The 22,207-nt window shown below is 37.8% G+C and overlaps 2 protein-coding genes across 2 annotated transcripts in view; both read right to left on the reverse strand.

Moving 5' to 3' along the window:
* Snap25 (Synaptosomal-associated protein 25kDa) overlaps positions 1-18,723 on the reverse strand; it is a 351,700-nt gene extending 332,977 nt beyond the window's left edge. Inside the window, exon 1 of the mRNA XM_041776479.2 lies at positions 18,587-18,723. The gene's annotated coding sequence lies outside the window, so the exon portion shown is untranslated. The remainder of the gene's footprint in view (positions 1-18,586) is intronic.
* Positions 1-22,207, reverse strand: part of vtd (RAD21 cohesin complex component verthandi) — a 270,142-nt gene that overhangs the window by 28,414 nt on the left and 219,521 nt on the right. The gene's annotated exons all lie outside the window — the stretch shown is intronic.

Below are 22,207 nucleotides of genomic sequence, written 5' to 3' on the forward strand. Positions count from 1 at the left end.
CGCTATTAACTTTGCAGTCTTGGATTTTTTTGAAGGACGTCTATTTGCGGGACAGAAAGGCGGGTCATTGTGTTGGTCGTGAAGTGCATATGGGTACTTCAAGTCGACCTCTAGAATGTATCCATACTCACTACTTTCAGAAATAGAATTAATATTAAATGATTCTATTTCTGAAGGTTCCATCCATTTAAAATCGCCATAGGGGAGTGGTTCAGACATTGCCCATCCATATAAATTGTTTGCGTCCACATACATCAAATATTCCGATTCCTTAGTTGGATCGAAATCTTTGAGGTATTTGTGGTTCGCTTTTGTATATCGATGACTACTTTGAACTAAACCCCCCCGAATTCCACTTTGAATAAATGAAATCATGTCTATATCCGATATTAACTCGAGGGATATTTTGGTAGTCTTCAACATCGCATCCCATGAGAAGCCCGGAGTTGTATAATAATGGGCAGGATCGAGTTCGTAGATACCTTTACAGATAGCCCTAAAATTCTGAAAGACATCTGTCAGCAACAAAACGTCTGTCTTCAAATATAGCTCTAAATAATCTCTAAGTGTTTTACACTTGAAGTGGGACCAAACCTGAACTGCATGGAGATAATCAGCTTCAGAACATTCTGAGTCTGTTAATTTGCTGAAAAATGCACTCCTTGGTGGGAGACAAGTTTCCATCAGCTTGCGCTCAGAATCTAAATATTCATAGGGAAATACACCTTTCCTACGAAGCAAACTAAAATCAGTACTATTTGGAAATTGATTTCGATGAACTTTGAAATCCCCTTCATTTAAAGTTCCTGCAAGGTTGTCTAGGCTAGAGGGCATGAAACGAATAGTATCTAAAAATCTAATTTCTAATTTATTTTTTCCTATAGGAATATATTTTGAAATTGAAATATATACCTCCTTATTCAAGGGAATTATTTTAATTTCACCCTCAATCTCCCCGAGTTCTTTCACAAATAAATGAGCATCGTATTTAGACATATTCTGAAAGAAAACAGGTATGAAATCTCCTGTCTTATACTTTAGGTTACACTCGCTATGTGCAGCCCCTCGAAATTGACCTGTAAAATGACAGTGATCTCTCACTCTATCATTTCCTAAAACTCCCTTACATATGTGGCAGTTAAGGGCCTCATCAAAATCATAAGCATCCTGTGCACTCATTTGAAGGGGGACTATATAATTCATGTACTTCTCGTAAATAGCAGACAAATCAGACGTTAAACTATCTACAAAAGTGCGCCCGACATTTGACCCTGTCTTTGAAACATATTTATCTAAGGCAGGGTCAAATGAACACTTAATATAATACGCGAAGGCAATCGGAATATGCTTATTTACTATTTGCGTCTTCTCACTTACATCTATCGTTGTGGGCTCGAGTATACACTCGAAGTCGGCATACACAGCAAAGGGTACCTCCAGCTGGCGGTTAATATGATCGAATTTGATGACATCTCCTTCCTTGGGTGCTTCGCTCACAATGTTGGTGCATCTTTCTGCATGGCGCTGAGCTCTGGCCTCATTTGTTGAGTATGAGAGGCACTTGTTGCAGAACCAACGCTTATCACCGCTTTTTCCCAATTGTGATGATAGAAGTCTGTAAATCAAAAATGTATGTATATGTATGAGTGGATTGTCATAAAAATGTATTTATTTCATATATTTTTCTTTTTGATTTATTTATGCTTTTTCTTACCCGGACATATTTTTAATCCACATGTAATGGCCATAATTATCGGGGGTTGGTCCATCGAGGAAAAGCATATTAACATGGTTCTCCTTTTCCATTCCATTTGAATACAGTGGACCGTATACGGTGTCCTTCTCCTCATCATACCCAAACACATTTACACTTATGTGAGGGTTTTGAAGCACGAAATTGTCAATGCTCTTTATTTTCATCGGGAACGTCAATCCAGTAAAATCAATTTTTATATTATTGGTGTGGATAATTGGTGATTTAATATCCACACCATAGGCATTGCACCTTTCTCCTTTCTCTTTTAAGGGGTTAAGTGCTGAGACTATTGCCCACTTGAAGCAGAAAACATCCCTGTTCTGCACATTGATGCATGCTCTGCGTTTTTTAAGAGAGGGAGGGAGATCGAAATACTCAGATCCCTTGAGAGGAACACATTGCATCATGTTCAACTCGACCCTAACTATGCGTGTTAGGGTCCATCCACTGTCCTTCTCTTGGAACTCACCCATTTTCGTAATAATGGCTTCAGTGTGGGAATTATATAAATCGGATAAATTTGAGCCAATCGTAAGCAGAGTCATCTTACTCTGAAACGATTTCATTTCCACTTGTGTTTCATGTTCTTTAATTAACATGTATTCTGCAAACAGTTCAAAATTTATTTTTGAAGCTGTGTGGAACGATAGCACTCTTTCGATATGAGGGAGCAGCGCTTGGCCCGCTTCATTTAGGAATTCAACAGGAATCCTAAGAGCTGCTCCCTCATTTATGAACATATACTGAAGGATGCGTCCCTTGTATCCATCGACGATTTGCTTTACACTCCCATCCAGGGGTCGGGTAGCAAAATATTTGTGCTGCTCCGTCCGCACATGGTTGTGCCATTGAGTGGATAGGGGTAGGTACCGCTGGCAGGAGTTGCAATAAATTGCATTCATGTTGTTGTTGATGATGTTGTTGTTGTTGGCGTACATTTTTGTATTTGTTTGTTTTTAAAAACTTTTGGTTTTTTGTTATTAATTTTTTTTAAAGATTTTTGGTTTTGTTCGTTTTTGATTGTTTTTAAAAACTTTTGGTTTTTGTTATTAATTTTTTTAAGGTTTTTGGTTTTGTTTGTTTTTGATTGTTTTTAAAAACTTTTGGTTTTTTTGTTATTAATTTTTTTAAGGTTTTTTTCGATTTTGTGTATTTTGTAAATTATATTTTACAAACTTTTTTACACTTTGCACTTGTTTTTTATTTCACTTTGAAATTTTCGGTTGCGGTTGCGGCGGCGGTTGATGGTGACGGTTGAGACACAAACTAGGAGTGATTCTTAAGTCACAACTAGTCTTTTCGTAGACCCGCAAAACGATCAACAAACAAATACGAAAAATGTGGGACAAACACTTGATGTCCATTCCCAACCTTTCCATCCTTTTTTGAAGTGTGATCCAACTTCGTTGAGAAACCGTTACAAGTGCATCCTTCACCATCCCTACTTTGGTGAGCTAATTGAGCAGGTTGTTGCACGCACTTGATCTAGTGTAGGTGGGATGAGGGTGGGAAAATTTGACTGCTCTGATCCTCTTTCCAGCGGCCCTTCAGTGGGAAAACAAGTGACCTTTTTCAAGTGAGGTATCTCACAGGGAAAATCACAGTCCTGAGTCGTGGGTGGGAACATGTTTCGACTCTGGCGCCCTTGTTCACTTACACCCCGTCCCTTTATCAAGTGAGGATGTTGCCTGAACGATCACGTCTGGCGCCCTTGTTCAAACGAGGATCCACCCCGTCCCTTTTTCAAATGAGGATCGTGGGTACGTTCGTACACGGGATGCTCAGGATCACTCCGGGCGGAGCAGGACCGCCGCCGTGCGCCCTTTTTCAATTGCCTTATCCGGGCGGAGCAGGACCGCCGCCGTGCGCCCTTTTTCAATTGCCTTAAGTGGGTGAACGTACACGTGTGGGTCAGGATCACTCCTGTCGGTGCAGGATCTCCCCGGTGCGCCCTTTTTCAATTGCCTCACCCTCTAAGTGAGGGGTCGTCGGTGCACGTGCATCGATCCGGGGTCGCTACCGGGATCGCTCCGTTGCATTCGCACTCGTATCCATATCCCTGTGGGAATCCCTTGAACACTTGATCTCAAGTATCCTTTTACATGCACTGACCCTAATTTATTCCATCTTTATTACCCCCTCTTATGACAGGTTCATATCTCCCCCTAACTAAGTGCATTTTTATTATCTAAACCACTCTAATTTTGACAGCTAATCCATTAATTGCATTTTTATTACCCTTTTTACCGACATCAAAGGTCCCGTCACTCGGCTTATTTAACTACTTATATCAGGTTGTTTGGTAATGAAATACCGGTTTCTTTATTGATTTTTGACGACGATTTTAACATAGTTAGCATTTTCCGTTTTAAGTACTTTATGTACCGTTGTCTTCGATGATTTTCTGCCATTTTGATGGTAACTTGTAAAGTCCTAAAGAAGTCCTTATCCCTACTGGCAAAAAACTCAAAGATTCGATTTTCACAATCCTCCCTTGAACTCAATTTTTGTCCATCGAAAAAATTTTGCATGGCCAAAAACAGATGGTAATCGCTTGGGGCAATGTCCGGACTACAAGGTGGATGCATTAAGGGGGTCTTCTCATTGGGCAACTTTTTTTTTTCGTTTTTTTTTTTTTGCATTTATTTATAGCTTGGGATGGTGTGTATATGTCCCCAAAAGGATTTTTAGAAATTCGAAATACTTTAGAAGATACAGCCTTTTTTGTGAAGCAAGTTCTTCGCAAAATGAGCTTTTTTCAAACTTCAAACGCGTTTATCTCGAAACCACGTTTTTCGAACTGGCGGCCATGATATCTCAAGTTCAACTGAACCGATTTTCATGAAACAAAGTGGAGTCGACGCAGAATTGTCACCATTCTCGGGTGACGGAACAGATTTTTTTTTTAATTTTTTTTTCTATTTTTTTTTTACACTAAACTACAAAAAAAAAGCCCGAAATCGAAAATTTTTTTTTGAATGGCCGCCATTTTGTTTAAAAAAATTTAAAAAAAAATCTGTTCCGTCACCCGAAAATGACATCAATTCTGATTATAACCCCGTTTTTATTTTTCATTTCGGACGCTCTGGAGACCCTGAATCGTGGCCGCCAGGACGACACCTTTTTTTTCGACCACCAAGTTTGAAGTCTCATTACTCTTTGAACAACCCTCGTATCGAGGCAAGAACAACTTTTTTAGTTACTTTGAACATTTTTGAATACAATAAATAAAAAAAGTTTTCAATTATTCTTTGCGTTTTCAAATAAGAATTTTTTTAAAAAGGGTCCAAAAAACGGCTTTTGAATGAGAAGACCCCCTTAACACTTCCCAACCAAGCTCGCTTGAGACGCGACGCCAAAGATGTATGGGGCCTGGCGTTGTCATGATTGAACACAACGCCCTTACGATTCACCATGGCTGGCCGCTTCTGCTCAAGTACAATCTTCAATCTCTCCAGTTTTTCATAGTAGAGGTCAGAATTGATGGTTTGGCCATAGGGCAACACTTCATAATGGATAATTCCTCTGATATCCCACCATACACTCAGCAACACCTTCTGAGCCGTCAGTCCTGGCTTTGCCACCGTTTGAGACGACTCGCCGTGCTTCGACCAGGATCTTTTACGCTTTATGTTGTCATATGTGATCCATTTTTCATCACCAGTGACTAACCGATCCAGAAATGAGTCGAGTTTGTTACGGTGCAAAAAAGATTCGCAGATTGATACACTGTCGAAAAGGTTTTTTTGGGATAACTCATAAGGCATCCTTACATCGAGCTTTTTGTTAAATTTTTCGACTTTAAATGCCTATGGACTCTTTCCGTGCTTAGTTGCAGCTTCTCTGCGATGGTTCTAATAGTTAATGACGATCTGGATCCACTATTTCCATGATTTTATCCGTATCAACGGTCACTGGTCGTCAGGAAGGCTTGGGTGGTTCAGTATAAAAATTGCCACTTCGGAATCGCCTAAACCACTGTTCGGCGATTTGAATCGAAAGTTTGTTATCTCCTAAGACAGCAATAATCTGTCGGTGAGATTCCTCAGCAGTTTTTCCGTGTGCGAAATAAATTTTCAAAACTGCCCGAATTTTTGCGGTTGTGAACTCCATTTCAATCGATTGTAACTTTTTAAAGTGGCTTATATAAACAATCTATATATTGTAACGAATTTCGGCCGGGCGTAGGAAGTGCCGACCTAGATCACTACGGAAAGCCGAGCGGAACTTTTATTTATAGGTGTGGCTGCCAAGAACTCAGCTGTGCCAATTGCCCCGTCAAAGCCTCGCAATGATAACACGAGTATTTCGGGTTTATTTCGTACTTGATTTATTTTAGCCCAAAAACCGGCGTGTTGTTTTTCAGGAAGTCGGGCGAAGAACAAGAAGAGAATCAGAGAGACCAGGCATCCTGGCTGTCAGATTCTTCGCTGTCGGCTTCGCTTCGAGGGGTGGCACAGGGTCGCAGGGGTGGGGACCCGCTCCAGTAAATCGGGATTGAGGGCGAGCTGGAGGTGTGCGGCGGTTGTTTGGCCGCCGATGAGGAATGGCGGGCGTGAGCACACGCTCGCTGGGGCTGTCGGTGTTGGCTGTCAACCTCCTCCCCGAGAGGTTGACGGCAGCTCGTTTCCCGAGGACGACACGGAATTCCGGAAGGGGTTTACTCTCCGGGGTGCGCCGACGGGATCGTCTGGGTTCCCGGCAGCGACGGTCATCACGGCAGCGGTTGAGCGTCGTCGGCACTGGGCATCTGTCATTGCTGCTGATGATCGGGACCTTATATCCAGTCTCCCGGATCCCGTCGATGAAGCGCTGCACTATGACGCTGTTGTACGTCGCAGCCGGCAACTCGCCGAGCACGCATCTGCCCTGGCGTTCCAGCTCCATGGCGAAGTCTTCGAGCGACTCTCGCGGTCCCTGCATGCGATTGTGAAAAGTGTGATAGCCGACATGTTTTTTGACCGTGAAATACTCGCGCATGGCAGCCGCTATGGCCTCATACGAGTGGAGGATGGCTTTGGGGAGGGTGGCGTGAAAACGCTGCGTACGCCCCCGAAGACACGTGTACAATTTCCGGCACTTCTTCCTTTCTGACCAATGGTACTCCTCGGCCATGTCGTCCAGCAGGCGCTGGAACTTCGGCCAGGGACGGGTGCCGTCGAATGAGGGCGGCAGCTCCGCGTCCGACACCTCGAGAATTCCCAAATGTGAGGTTACGTCGCACGCTGGTGGCAGCGCAGTAGTTGGCGCCGATGTCCATCCTCCGGGAATACACCGGCCGCGCCTGTCCAGAGTCGGGGTTGGCTGCCTCCGCGAAGCGCGGGGTGCTGGCGGAATGAAAGTCGCCCCCAGCTGCGGGCTGCGCTCCGTTATTTCCGGAGCAGTCGCCCAGCATAGTACTCTCGAAGGACGCCCACATCTGCTCAAACTTCTGCTCCAGCTTTAGGTTGAACGACTGATCCAGGGCCTCCATTTTCCACTCGATCTACGGCGTCCATCGCGGCGGCATCATCCCGTGGTTTTTCCTGGTTATGCCCTTCAGGGGAGGCTTGGCGGCGGTGGCGGGCGGAGTTGTTAGGCATTTTCATAGGTCAGGGTTTTCGCAAACCCTAGAGACCCCACACCTGGCACCAATGTAACGAATTTCGGCCGGGCGTAGGAGGTGCCGGCCGAGATCATTACGGAAAGCCGAGCGGAACTTTTATTTATAGGTGTGGCTGCCAAGAACTCAGCTGTGCCAATTGCCCCGTCAAAGCCTCGCAATGATAACACGAGTATTTCGGGTTTGATTTGATTTTTTTTAGCCCAAAAACCGGAGTGTTGTTTTTCAGGAAGTCGGGCGAAGAATAAGAAGAGAATCAGAGAGACCAGGCATCCTGGCTGTCAGATTCTCGGGATTGCACAGCTTAGCTCGTTTTGAGATCCGGGCCGTCAAAACTCATTGTCGCGCAGCTTCGCGCGTTGCCGTACTGCCTCGAGGATCGAAAGCTCTTTTCGGCGGCTTTCGTTTCAATATCATTTTAAAGGTGATACCAATACCTTTGAAACGATATACAACATTGCCATGTACGGTTATATTTGACTTCACAAGCGAAGTGCGAAATTTGAATGTAAAAACCGGTATGTCATTACCAAACAAACTAATATATAAGTTAACTACAAACGAATTCGCTAACGAATTCACAAATGAAGTTGACACGCGCATCCGGCCTTGCACAAGCCAATAAAAGTGCAAGGGCAACTTCCCGGCTTAGGTCGATAGCACCCAGTAAGTGCTGACCGCAGCGTCTGCCCCACTTCCCGGTGCAGCAAAGACAAGTGCAAAGCTCCGACGTCGGCAGAGGCAGCGACTAAGTTAGGGGTATAAATACACCATAAATTGTAAACATAATTTAGTTCGATTATTTTGTTCAATAAAACCGGACCAAGTGTCCGAAGTAATATATTTTTTTAAATAAACTACCCGTGAGTTTATAACTGGCGCCCAACGTTTAAGGGTCCTGTCCGCGGAAATATCCTTGGTATCGAATCGAAGTAAACTTATAAGTGCACCCCATAGGCTGCCCGGTTTCCACTTATCCGAAAAAATAAGTCGCGAATCTCCAAAAACCACCTGCAAGTGCACCCCATAGGCTGCCCTGGTAACACCGCGAGAGCGCTCCAAAGGAAAAATAAACGCTGCTGGACAACCCGGCAAAGAAGAGAACTCACTTACATCAGCCTGAAGGCGATCGCCACAGACAACTGGACGGGAGTGTCAGGAGAAAGGTACCCCAGTAGCAGAAAGCAAAAAGGAAGACTACCAACTGACCGGTTCAGGATGTATTTTATTTTACTGTAAGCTAACTCCAAGAAACAAGCACACACAAATTAATTAAAACAAAATATTAAAAAATTTTACAAGAAAACAAAGCTAAAAAGCTCATTAAACCAACATTAAAACAATATAACTTTAAGACTACGTATTTTACACAACAAATCTACACATCTCTACACATACAAAAAATTTTCCAACAAAAAACACACACAATGTCTAACCCAAATAATTTAATCAGGCCCGCTTTGCTAAACAATAACGGAGTACAAGCTCCTGAAGTAAATCAAGTCCCAGCAAATTTAGGCAATATGCAGGCCCAAATACAAGAAATAGTGGAGAGAATTTTAAATCAAAGATTAAACTCAGATACAGTGCCTCTACTTGATCAGACATATAATGCTAATCCAAATAATATTAGTGAATTTGACAGAGTCCCAGACATAGTGAAAAGCCTCAGGGAATTTTCTGGCCAAGCAGGAGAATTTAGCTCATGGAGAAAAAGTGTAGAAAGAATAATAAAAATATATTCATTAACAGAAGGGTCCCCCAGATATTATGGAATTCTTAATGTCATTAGAAACAAAATAGTAGGTAATGCAGATTCTGTTTTAGAATCATACAACATCCCACTTAACTGGACAGCAATTTCCAAATGTCTTACAGCCCACTACGCGGATAAACGAGACGTTACAACTTTAGAATATCAGATGACTTCATTAGTACAGGGTAATCAAACCACTGCAGACTTCTACCAACAGGTCTATACCCACTTGTCACTTATCCTGAATAAAATTTCATGCATGGAAATGGGAAGAGAATCAATTGATCTTTTCGCCAAATCTTACAGAGACAAGGCACTCGATACATTTATTAGAGGTCTTAACGGCGACCTACCCAGATTGCTAGGTACAAAAAAGCCAGCAGATCTTCCATCTGCCCTCCAATTATGCGAAAGACTAGAAAATCAAAAATTCAGAACGAACTATGCAAACAATAGCCAAAGTAATTCAAGGAAATTTGACGGAACTACTAGAGGACCAGCCATACCAAAAAAATTCGTACAACAACCTTTCAATACAACTAGACAAACATTTATTCCACAATTAGCTCATGTTCCACAGACTTCAAATACGACCCCCTATTTTTCAAGGCAGCAAATGCAATTTGCTGGACAGAACCAACAATATGCTGGTTACCCAACATTACAACCACCACGTCCATCGGCTCCCAAACCACAGCCTAAGCCAGAACCTATGGATATAGATAAAAGTTTACAGACAAGACAAGTCAACTATATGAACAGACCGAATAATGGAGTGCAGGGTAAACGACCCCCACCTCAAATGACAAGCGGACTGGTAGACAAAAGACAGAGAAACTTCCACCTAAACACCGACCCAGAACCGACTACAGAAAATTCTGACCAATTGACGGAAACTGACGAGACAGCAGTCGCTGAATATTATGCAGAAGTTTCAGATTTCGAACAAGAAACAGACGATACTAAATACACTGGCCTTCATTTTTTAGAGTAGGAGCCTCTTCATTACCCTACTTCCAATGTAAAACTGGTGATGGAGAGATGATACAAATTTTAATAGATACTGGATCTAATAAAAATTATATCCAACCGCGATTAGTAAAAAAACCAATCAAGAATCAAAAATCTTTTCAAGTAAACTCCGTAGCAGGAGCCATACATATCACACACCATACAATTGCCAATCCATTTGATTTAAAAGATACATTTGTTAAATTCTTTTTACTACCTTCACTAGAAACTTTCGATGCTATTATAGGAAACGACACACTTCGCGAAATCAACGCTCAAATTCACATGCAAGAAGGTTACATTTCAATTAAAAACAAACTTCGAATTAAAATAAAACAAAAAACCTCAGCTGAAGTCAACAAACTAAATATTCGAGTAGATCATACAACGGAAATACAAAAGAAAAATTTAAAAACTATTTGCTCTAGATTTCCTAATTTATTTGGCAAACCGGACGAAAAATTGACATACACTACCAAAGTAGAAGCCACTATAAGAAGTACAAACGAAAGTCCAATTTACTCAAGGCACTATCCATACCCAGAAGCACTTAGACCAGAAGTTGAGAAACAAATTCAAGAGCTTCTCGAAAACGGTGTAATCCGACCTTCAAGGTCTCCATATAATTCTCCCATATGGATCGTACCGAAAAAAATGGATGCCTCCGGACAGAAAAAACATAGAATGGTAATTGACTTTAGGAAACTTAACTTGGTGACTATTCCAGACAGATACCCTATACCAGACATTAACAACGTACTGGCACAACTCGGACAAAATAAATATTTTTCTGTTTTAAACCTTAAAAGTGGATTTCATCAAATCCCTCTCAGACAATCGGTCATCGAAAAACAGCATTTTCAGTAAATCAAGGCAAATATGAGTTTACCAGACTTCCGTTTGGACTCAAAAATGACCCTTCAATTTTTCAAAGAGCTTTAGACGATATTCTCAGGGAACATATAGGAATTAGGTGTTTCGTCTACATCGACGACATTATTATTTTCAGCAAAAACGAAGAAAACCATCTTAAAGACATAGAAATCATTTTTAAAATTCTGAAAGACGCAAATATGAGAATTCAGTTAGATAAATGCGAATTTTTTAAGAAAGAAGTTGAATTTTTAGGATTTTTAGTAGCAGATACCGGAATAAAGAAAAACCCCGAAAAGGTGAGAGCAATCGTCGAATTCCCCGAACCAAAGACACTGAAAGATCTTCGTTCCTTTTTAGGACTGTCAGGGTTTTACCGTCGCTTCATTAAAGATTATGCAAAGTTGGCAAAGCCCCTTACAGCCCTTTTAAGAGAGGAAGAGGGCCGAGGCCGAATTTCCAAAAATGCCTCAAGCAAAACATTGATCGATCTTGATGAAGACGCTAGGGAAGCATTTAGTAAATTAAAACAAACTCTCGCTTCCGAAGAGGTATTGTTATCATATCCAGATTACACCAAGGAATTTCAATTAACTACCGATGCCTCTGATTACGCTATTGGTGCCGTATTGGCCCAAGAAGACAAACCTATCATGTTTTTTTCAAGGACCTTAAGTAAGGCAGAAGAAAGCTATGCTCCGAACAAAAAAGAGATGCTAGCCATAATTTGGTCTATACAGACTCTTAGAAATTTCCTGTACGGTCCAACTAAAGTAAAAATATTTACTGACCATGAATCTCTCACACACCCAACTAATCCTAAAAGACGTAACGATCAGATGAAGAGATGGAAAGCAATCTTAGAGGAGTACAATCACGAACTGTTACACAAACCAGGCAAGGCAAACGTTGTAGCCGATGCTCTGAGTAGGCCTCCCATTCAAACGCGAGGGGAAGTAAACACACTAACAGGAACTATTCACAGCAGTTTCAGTTCTCCTGAAAGATTGATATCAATGGCAGAAGAACCAGTAAATGTTTTTAAAAATCAAATATTACTCTTGTTAGGAAAGACTCCCTCTTATAAATTTGAACTTGATTTTCCCACTTACCATAGACACACTATTACTGAACCAATATTTGATTCGGAAATCTTATTAAAAATTTTAAAAGACTGGCTCAATCCGTCTGTCATTAACGGAATTTATACCGACGAAAAAACTTTAGGTCAACTACAAGAAATCTATCCACAATTCAGTAATTATAAAACCAGATTTTCATGCAAGTTGTTAAAGATTTAAAAGAGGAAACCGACCAAGAAAAAGCCATTATAACAGAACATAGAAGAGCACATCGAAATTGGAAGGAGAACAAACAACAACTGCTTAGCAAAATTTACTTTCCACAGATGAGGGCTAAAATAATCAAAATTGTAAAAGAATGCCAAATTTGCAAAGAACAGAAGTACGAAAGACATCCCAACAAACCAGAATTACAAAAAACGCCTTTACCACAATATCCAGGACAAATCATTCACATAGATTTTTACCTTACATGCAAACAAGTCGTTCTGACTGCAATAGACAAATTCTCAAAATTTGCACAGGCTAGGATAGTCAAATCTCGAGCAACTCAAGACATAAAAGAACCTTTAAAAGAATTATTAATAAATTTTGGTATCCCAGAAATGATAGTAATAGACAATGAGAAATCACTCAGTTCAACTCCAGTAATGCGAATGTTACAAGATCAATTCAACATAGAAGTTTACAAAACACCCCCCTATAAAAGTTCAGCAAATGGCCAAATTGAACGTTTTCATTTAACATTATCAGAAATTATTAGGTGTCATAAAGCTGAAAAATTACACGCTTCTTTAAAAGATCTTATTGAAAGATCGGTTGTCAGATATAATTATTCCATACACTCAACCACTAATAGAAAGCCAGTTGACTTATTTTTTGGAAGAAAAGTAGCACAAAACCCTTACCTACAGCAGGCAGAGAAGAGGAAAACAGAAAGAATTAAAATCACTCAAGAAAAAGATTTAGCATTCCATAATAAAAGCAGAGACCAAATAAAAAAATATTTACCAGGAGATGAGATATTCGTTCAAAATAATAAAAGATTAGGTACCAAACTATCCGCCAGATTTAAAAAAGAAATTGTAAAAGAAAACAGAAATACTACAGTACTACCAGAAAGTGGAAGAATTGTTCATAAACAACTTATTCGAAATTAAATCACATTTACAGAACCCTTTTCACTGTGTGCGCTGCTGACTCTGACTACTCTGACTACCGGACTGGCAAAGGTTCAAACGGGAACCTTCAGATTAATCCATATCATTGACTTAGAAAAATATGAAAAAACTCTGGTAAAACTTAACTACACTGCTAAATACCAACTTAAAACATACGACCCAATCTTACCATTTATAATTGAAGAAATACGAATTTCACAAAATTTAATCAATAACCTAAAAGTTAGGAGTAGAACAAAAAGGCATATCGATTGGATAGGCAGCGCCTGGAAATGGTTAGCTGGATCCCCCGACAGTAGAGACTTCGAGATAGTTCAAGAAAAAATAAATTCAGCATTAACTAACAACAACAATCAGGTTATTTTAAATAGACTCATCATAGAAAAAATAAATAATATGACCCAGGCCAATACAAATTTAGTAAATAGCTTAAAATACGGAGGAGACACTCAAAGGGACACAAGCACAACACTAATGTTTCAAATTAAAATGCTTAAAGAAGAAATTGTCAATTTAAACCACGCGATACAATGGGCAAAGGCAGACATAAGTAACACACAGATATTAGGAGATGACGAGGTTAATGAAGTTATAAGAACACTAGATCAAGACCAGTTGCCATACACTAATTTCGAAGAAGCCATGAAAATAGCAGAAATAAGCGTAGCAAGCAACGGGACAACACTTATTTATATCATTAAAATTCCTATTACCGACACCAACCTTTGTGAAGAACTTTTAATCAAACCAATAAAAATTGGACAATATGTTAACAAAATTCAATATGAAAATATTGTTAAATGTAAAGAAAAACTTTTTGCGAAAATTTCAAAATGTAATAATTATAATGACATAACCATTTGTAAACATAGAAATATGATTGATATAAGTAATTCCACATGCCTACCAAATTTGTTAAAAAGTCGCCCTGCCACCTGCACTCATATTAATAACCAACACATTCGAGCCATTGATGAAATCGCACCCGGAGTCATTCTTCTCAACAAATTCTCCGGCAACGTAAGAATTAACGGGACACCCACAAGTCTCAACGGAACATTTCTTATAAAATTCAGCAATTCTTCAATACAAATTGATGAACAGACATTCACAAACAGAGACATGATAAATTACCATCCGATGCCAGCAATTCTCCAAACAGAGATGACCATAAACAAAATAGAGGAACAGCTATCACTAGAATTGGTGAAAGAACTACATTTAAACAACACCAAGACTTTGCAATTACTGAAAACAACATCCCATACCGCAGACTTCCTAATAATTTTCATAATAATCATCGGACTCGTAACAATAGCGAGCCGCTTCTGGATTAAACGGGTCAGAACTCTGCAAATCAACAAAACAGATTCTGAAAACAAGAGCAACGACCGCATCGAGCGTGGACACTCGATTTTAAAGGTGGAGGAGTTAACTACAAACGAATTCGCTAACGAATTCACAAATGAAGTTGACACGCGCATCCGGCCTTGCACAAGCCAATAAAAGTGCAGGGGCAACTTCACGGCTTAGGTCGATAGCACCCAGTAAGTGCTGACCGCAGCGTCTGCCCCACTTCCCGGTGCAGCAAAGACAAGTGCAAAGCTCCGACGTCGGCAGAGGCAGCGACTAAGTTAGGGGTATAAATACACCATAAATTGTAAACATAATTTAGTTCGATTATTTTGTTCAATAAAACCGGACCAAGTGTCCGAAGTAATATATTTTTTTAAATAAACTACCCGTGAGTATATAACTTATATATATTATAAATTAACTTTTAATCGGGCGGCAAGCGTGGGCGTGGTTGTACTGGCCCAATTTGTTGTACACAAATTGTTAATGCCACAACAATAAAATCTGTGAAGTTTGAATCATGTACCTCAATTTTTCGATTTTATGCCAAAAAAAAAAAACGGATTCTGGAGCATATTGCACTGTGCGCTGGAACCCGGTACGACACATTTTTATACCCTTGCAGGCTATTATAATTTCAGTCAAAAATTTGCAACGCAGTGAAGGAGACCTTTCCGACCCTACAAAGTATACATATTTTTGATCAGCATCAACAGCCGAGTCGATCTAGCCATGTCAGTCTGTCCGTTTCTACGCAAACCAGACCCTCTGCTTTAAAGCTATCTGAATGAAACTTTGCATATAGTCTTCCATATACTCTCACTGCTATATATGTCAGAACGGACCGGATCGGACGACTATATCATATAGCTGCCATACAAATGTTCGTGAAATTTTTAGAAAAAATATTATATTAAAACTTGGCTGTTTTTCAACATTTTTGCATCATTTTTGAGATATGGCCATTTTATATTATTTCAGAATTGCTGTTTAAAATTTATGAAAATCTTATTGATGCCATAGGAACAATCGGGAAATTAATAGGAAAAAAATTATAATTTCGTTGTTTTTCAACGTATTTTCATCTACTCTGAGATATGAGCTTTCGTTATTTTTTCAGAGTTTTGGAATAAAATTTATGAAAATCGGACAAGTATCATATAGCTGCCAAAAAAAGCGAGCGGTAGATTTAGAAAACATGTAAAGCTGAGAATGTGAAACTGTAACTGTCAAACTGTACATATAATAAGTATAGGTAAAATATAATGAAACTCTGTTTTGTGTAACTTTTCAGCATTTAAATTTATAATATAAATATATAAATATTTATTTTTAATTATTTAACCAGAATGGCTCGATTCGTAATGATCCAATTGCAATCTGCAAGAGTATACAAACTTCGGCGTGCCGAAGTTAACTTCCTTTCTTGTTTTGTATGAGATGTCCGCTCAACATAGTTCTATTCTCTTTGGTATTAGCTAATTCAATAATGCAATAATGTTCTCAAAACCTCAAGGAATAAAATACAATTAACACTTGAAATTTACAATTAACATTCGCAAATTGACAGATACTTAACAGAGGGAAATATGAATCCGGAAGAATTTTTCGGAAGTAAACACTAGAACTGGTCAGGGAGATCCGAACCCGAATAAATTTGGCTAGAAAAGGCCTGATAATATTTACTATATTCAAAACCGAAGTTCGGAAGCAACCAAAAATGTATTAATTTATCGATCATTCCAATGGCAATTTTTTCATAAAATTAAAATCGAAATTTTAAAATATGTTAAATTAGAGCGAATTATATTGTAAACCCGCAAAGTTATCTTTATACCCTTGCAGGGTATTATAATTTCAGTCAGAAGTTTGCAACGCAGTGAAGGGGTCATATCCGACCCTATAGAGTATATATATTCTTGATCAACATCAACAGCCGAGTCGACCGTCCGTTTCTACGCAAACTAGACCCTCAGTTTTAAAGCTATCTGAATAAAATTTTGCATATTACTTCTGAATACTCTCACTGCTATATATGTCGGACGACTGTATCATAGAGCTGCCATATAAATGATCGACAAATTAAAAAAAAAATTAAAACTTGGCTGTTTTTCAAAGTAGATCTATTCTGAGATATGCGTTTTTTTTTTTATTATTTCAGAGTTTCGGTTTTAATTTTACGAAAATCGGACGACTATATCATATAGCTGCTATAAAAATGATCGGTAGGTGTAGAGATAATGTAAAGCTGCGAGTGTAAAACCTTAACTGTCAAACTGTAAATATATAATGTAATTAAACTTTGTTTTGTGTGTTTTTCAGCATTTAAATTTATAAGTTTATTATATTATATTAGATATTTAAATCTAAAATATAGTTTTATCAACACGAAAATATTATATGCTCTGTATAATATACAACATTAATATATGTACTTTTATTTTTATACCCTTGCAGGGTATTATAATTTCAGTCAGAAGTTTGCAACGCAGTGAAGGAGACGTTTCCGACCCTATAAAGTATATATATTCTTGATCAGCATCAACAGCCGAGTCGATCTAGCCATGTCCGTCTGTCCGTCTGTCCGTCTGTCCGTTTCTACGCAAACTAGTCCCTCAGTTTTAAAGCTATCTGAATGAAACTTTGCATATAGTCTTCTATATACTCTCACTGCTATATATGTCGGAACGGGCCGGATCGGACGACTATATCATATAGCTGCCATACAAATGTTCGATAAATTTTTAGAAAAAACATTATAACTTTGCTGTTTTTCAATATTTTTTTTTTTTGGCCGTTTTTAGATATGGCCGTTTTATATTATTTTTGAATTTTGGTAAAAATTTTATGAAAATCGGACGACTATATGATATAGCTGCCATAGGAACGATCGAGAAATAAATAGGAAAACAATTATAGCTTCGTTGTTTTTCAACGTATGTTTATCTACTCTGATATATAAGCTTTTTTTATTATTCTAGAATTTTGGTATAAATTTCATAAAAATCGGGCAACTATATCATATAGCTGCCATAGAAGCGATCGGTAAATGTATAAAATATGTAAACCTGGGAATGTAAAACTGTTACTGTCAAACTGTAAACATAATAAGTATAGGTAAAATTTAATGAAACTCTTTTTTGTGAGTGTTTTCAGCATTTAAATCTATACTATGAACATCAAAACCAATCTGCAAGGGTATACAAACTTCGGCGTGCCGAAGTTAGCTTCCTTTCTTGTTTCTATTAATTTTACCAGAATGTATCGATTCTTAATGATCAAATTTCAGACTACAAGGGTACACAAACTTCGGCGTGCCGAAGTTAGCTTCCTTTCTTGTTTCTATTAATTTTACCAGAATGTATCGATTCTTAATGATCAAATTTCAGACTACAAGGGTACACAAACTTCGGGGTGCCGAAGTTAGCTTGCCTTCTTGTTTTCTATTAACTTGACCATAATAGATCAATTCTTAATGACTCAATTGCAAACTGATATAAAACTTCAGCGTGCCAAAGTTAGCTTCCATTCTTGTTTTTTCTAAATTAAAAATATTTTTCCTTGAAACGGAAAGACGGACATGACCAGATCGACAATTTTCTTTTTGTTTCTTTTTTTTTCAATAAGTGCTATATGAAATAGTGCTCCGATTCCAGCAAAGTTTCATTCAGATAGCACATAAACTATTTTGAGTAGAAACGGATTCTATCACCTTGTTTGTATACCTTTACTTAAATAATACCTTCAAGGGTATTAGAAGATTAAACATATAACTTCAGAAAAGTTTATTATTTTACAATTTCTAGTTCAATGTATAAAAATTGATAAATATTGGCTTTTATATGGTTGTAAATTTATATAATGTATAAAAATATTGACCACTCAGAAATGGTAGTTTTATAAAAACAAACACGTTTATAATAATACAAAAATCTCTAGTCTTATTATAATTGCTCTTTTTTTTAATACCTGGCTTTTTGATAGATCTTTCAGATGCTTTAATAAGAATATAACGTTTTTTTTTGACAAAAAGGTTTCGTTTATATGAATATAGCGTACGCGAAATTAATTTAGGTTTTATTTAAAGTGCGCGCGCAGGATCTATACGAAAGTTGATGTTCACTAGGTAAAAAGTTGCTTTCAAAATCCATTTAAGGTGATGAAAATGTAGTATGTTAGGTAAACCTTATACATTATTGCACACAAAAAAGGCTTCTTATGCAATTTCTATTTTATTTTTAATTTGTAATAATAAAATTTTATAATTAATAATAATTAAAAACAAGAAAGGAAGCTAACTTCGGCACGCCGAAGTTTGTATACCCTTGCAGATATTATTTCATTACATTTAACCTATACTTATTATGTTTACAGTTTGACAGTTACAGTTTTGCATTCCCAGCTTTACATTTTGTATACATCTACCGATCGGTTTATATGGCAGCTATATGATATAGTTGTCCGATTCTTTTAAAATTTAAACCAAAATTCTAGAATAATAAAATAAGCTTATATCCCGGAGTAGATTAAAATACGTTGAAAAACAACGAATATTTAATTTTTTTTCTATTAATTTCCCGATCGTTCCTATGGCAGCTATATGATATAGTCGTCCGATTTTCATAAAATTTTTACCAAAATTCAGAAATAATATAAAGTGGTCATATCTGAAAAATGGTGTCAAAATGTTGAAAAACAACAAAGTTATAATTTTTTTTTCTAAAAATATATCGAACATTTGTATGGCAGCTATATGATATAGTCGTCCGATCCGGCCCGTTCCGACATATATAGCAGTGAGAGTATATAGAAGACTATATGCAAAGTTTCATTGAGATAGCTTTAAAACTGAGGGACTAGTTTGCGTAGAAACGGACAGACGGACAGACGGACGGACAGACAGACGGACAGACGGATGGACAGACGGACATGGCTAGATCGACTCGGCTGTTGATGCTGATCAAGAATATATATACTTTATAGGGTCGGAAACGTCTCCTTCACTGCGTTGCAAACTTCTGACTGAAATTATAATACCCTGCAAGGGTATAATAATTCGCTATAAATTGTTTAAAGTATTAATTATACTGATAAAAGTGAATTAATAATTAGAAATAACCTTGTTTATTTATTTAGTTTTATTTTAATTTAAGTTTTAAAGCTAAGAAATAGCCTTATTTGGTTATTTCTTATTACTAATTAAGTAGTTATTTTGATTAGTTTTTAGTTGATTAACCGTTATTTATATTTTATATTTTATAGTTGATTATTATACCCTTGCAGGGTATTATAATTTCAGTCAGAAGTTTGCAACGCAGTGAAGGAGACGTTTCCGACCCTATAAAGTATATATATTCTTGATCAGCATCAACAGCCAAGTCGATCTAGTCATGTCCGTCTGTCCGTCTGTCTGTTTCTTCGCAAACTAGTCCCTCAGTTTTAAAGCTATCTGAATGAAACTTTGCATATAGTCTTCTATATGCTCTCACTGCTATATATGTCGGAACGGGCCGGATCGGACGACTATATCATATAGCTGCCATACAAATGTTAGATATATTTTTAGAAAAAAAATTATAACTTTGCTGTTTTTCAACATTTTTTAGATATGGCCACTTTATATTATTTCTGAATTTTGGTAAAAATTTTATGAAAATCGGACGACTATATCATATAGCTGCCATAGCAACGGTCGAGAAATAAATAGGAAAAAAATTATAGTTTCGTTGTTTTTCAACGTATGCTTATCTACTCTGAGATATAAGCTTTTTTTATTATTCTAGAATTATGGTATAAATTTCATAAAAATGGGACAACTATATCATATAGCTGCCATATAAACCGATCGGTAGATGTAGAGAAAATGTAAAACTGGGAATGTAAAACTGTAACTGTCAAACTATAAACATAATAAGTATAGGTAACATGTAATGAAACTCTGTTTTGTGAGTGTTTTCAGCATTTAAATCTATAATATAAACCTCAAAACCAATCTGCAAGGGTATACAAACTTTGGGGTGCCGAAGTTAGCTTCCTTTCTTGTTTATGTTTAAAATAAGTCGAGTTTTCCTCCCTGGTCATATAACTCCAGAACGCACGAACCGATTTCCACAGTTTTTCAATCGTGGGAAATGTCTCGGGCTCCGTGAGTATTATAGCAAAGAAAGGAAAATTTTCAGCAAAAAAGCGGGAAATTCATTTGTATATATATATAATACATATGTAGCATGACATTGTTCTCTGCTCAGTTAATTTGACGTGACAAGCCAATATTGTGTTCACTGTGAAATTGTGAAAAACAAGTCAAAAAAATGTGTTCAGGAGGGGGGGGGGGGGGGGGGGGGGGGAAATCCTCCGTGAAAGGATTCAGTACAAGTTTATCCCACGAAGAAGAAAGTGAGACTACAATTCTATTCTAGACTTCTATTAATTAACTTACCCTCGCTAGCTAACCGTAGAACGATGCTTGGTGTCGTATTTCTTAACAACCTAATAACCGGTGAGGTTGAGAGGCCCTATCTCTTGGGGCAGCTCAATTTTCACGTTCCTCGACTTACATCTAGAACCCTTATCCCTTTAGTAGTAAATCATTGTAAGCTTTTAGGATTTTATGTACGGATTACAACCGCCTCTCTGATATTATTATTCGTAGTGATACCCCTTCTTTATTAAAAACTTTAATACTAGTAGAATTGACTCGTAGTGTAGAACCGTAGTATAATTTTGCATGCGTTTTTATTTTATTTATTTCTTTATTTAGTTATATATTTATATTATACTATATTTTTTTTTGTTTTTTCCTAGTTTTGCATGCGTGTTTTATATATTTATATGCTTATGTTATATTATATTTTTTTTTCTCATATATATTTTTTTTTGTTATCTTCTAATGTTTCCTCGTTCTTTTTCTTCTTTAATTCTAACGCGTATATCTAGTTCGCGATTCGTGCCTTACGTCACACGGCTGCGCCCCTTGGTCGGTTGGGCGGGAGGTGAAACCGGGACCCCGCGCGACAAAAAAAAAAAAAAATCGGAACGGCAAAACTTTATGGGCAGTTAGTTCAACGGACGGTGAATACGCTTTGACGGTGTGTGGGAAGACCCTATTAAGTACAAAATATGCAAAAGTGTCAGCATCACAGAAACTCTAAAGGTTCTGGAATGTAAGAAAAATGCAGAAATTGAACGCCAATATAATAACGTCAATTCAATCTAGTGGGAAAACATCAGCGACACAAAAAAATGTTGGTTTGAGGTTATTCAATTTGAAGATTCTGTTGGAAACCGAAGATTTTTTGAGTTGGCAACTGTGGCCATCCAAATATTATGTTTGCCATGGTCAATCGCGGAAATAGAAAGCGTTTTTAGCCAGGTTAACCTATGTAATTAAATCCAAATTTAGAAATTCGATAGGCCTCAGCACGTCTAACAAAATTCTAAGCAAAAGGTAAAGTGTTATTTACAAGCAAAAGATATACTGTATTCATTTTCTATTTTAATATACAGATAAGGATTGCGAAGGATTGGAAACTAATGCGTCGACTATGAAGTGCCTGTAAAATATTTGCGCATGATAGGTACTAATATGTC

Source organism: Drosophila kikkawai, chromosome 3L, assembly GCF_030179895.1.
Source record: "Drosophila kikkawai strain 14028-0561.14 chromosome 3L, DkikHiC1v2, whole genome shotgun sequence".
Taxonomy (NCBI): domain Eukaryota; kingdom Metazoa; phylum Arthropoda; class Insecta; order Diptera; family Drosophilidae; genus Drosophila; species Drosophila kikkawai.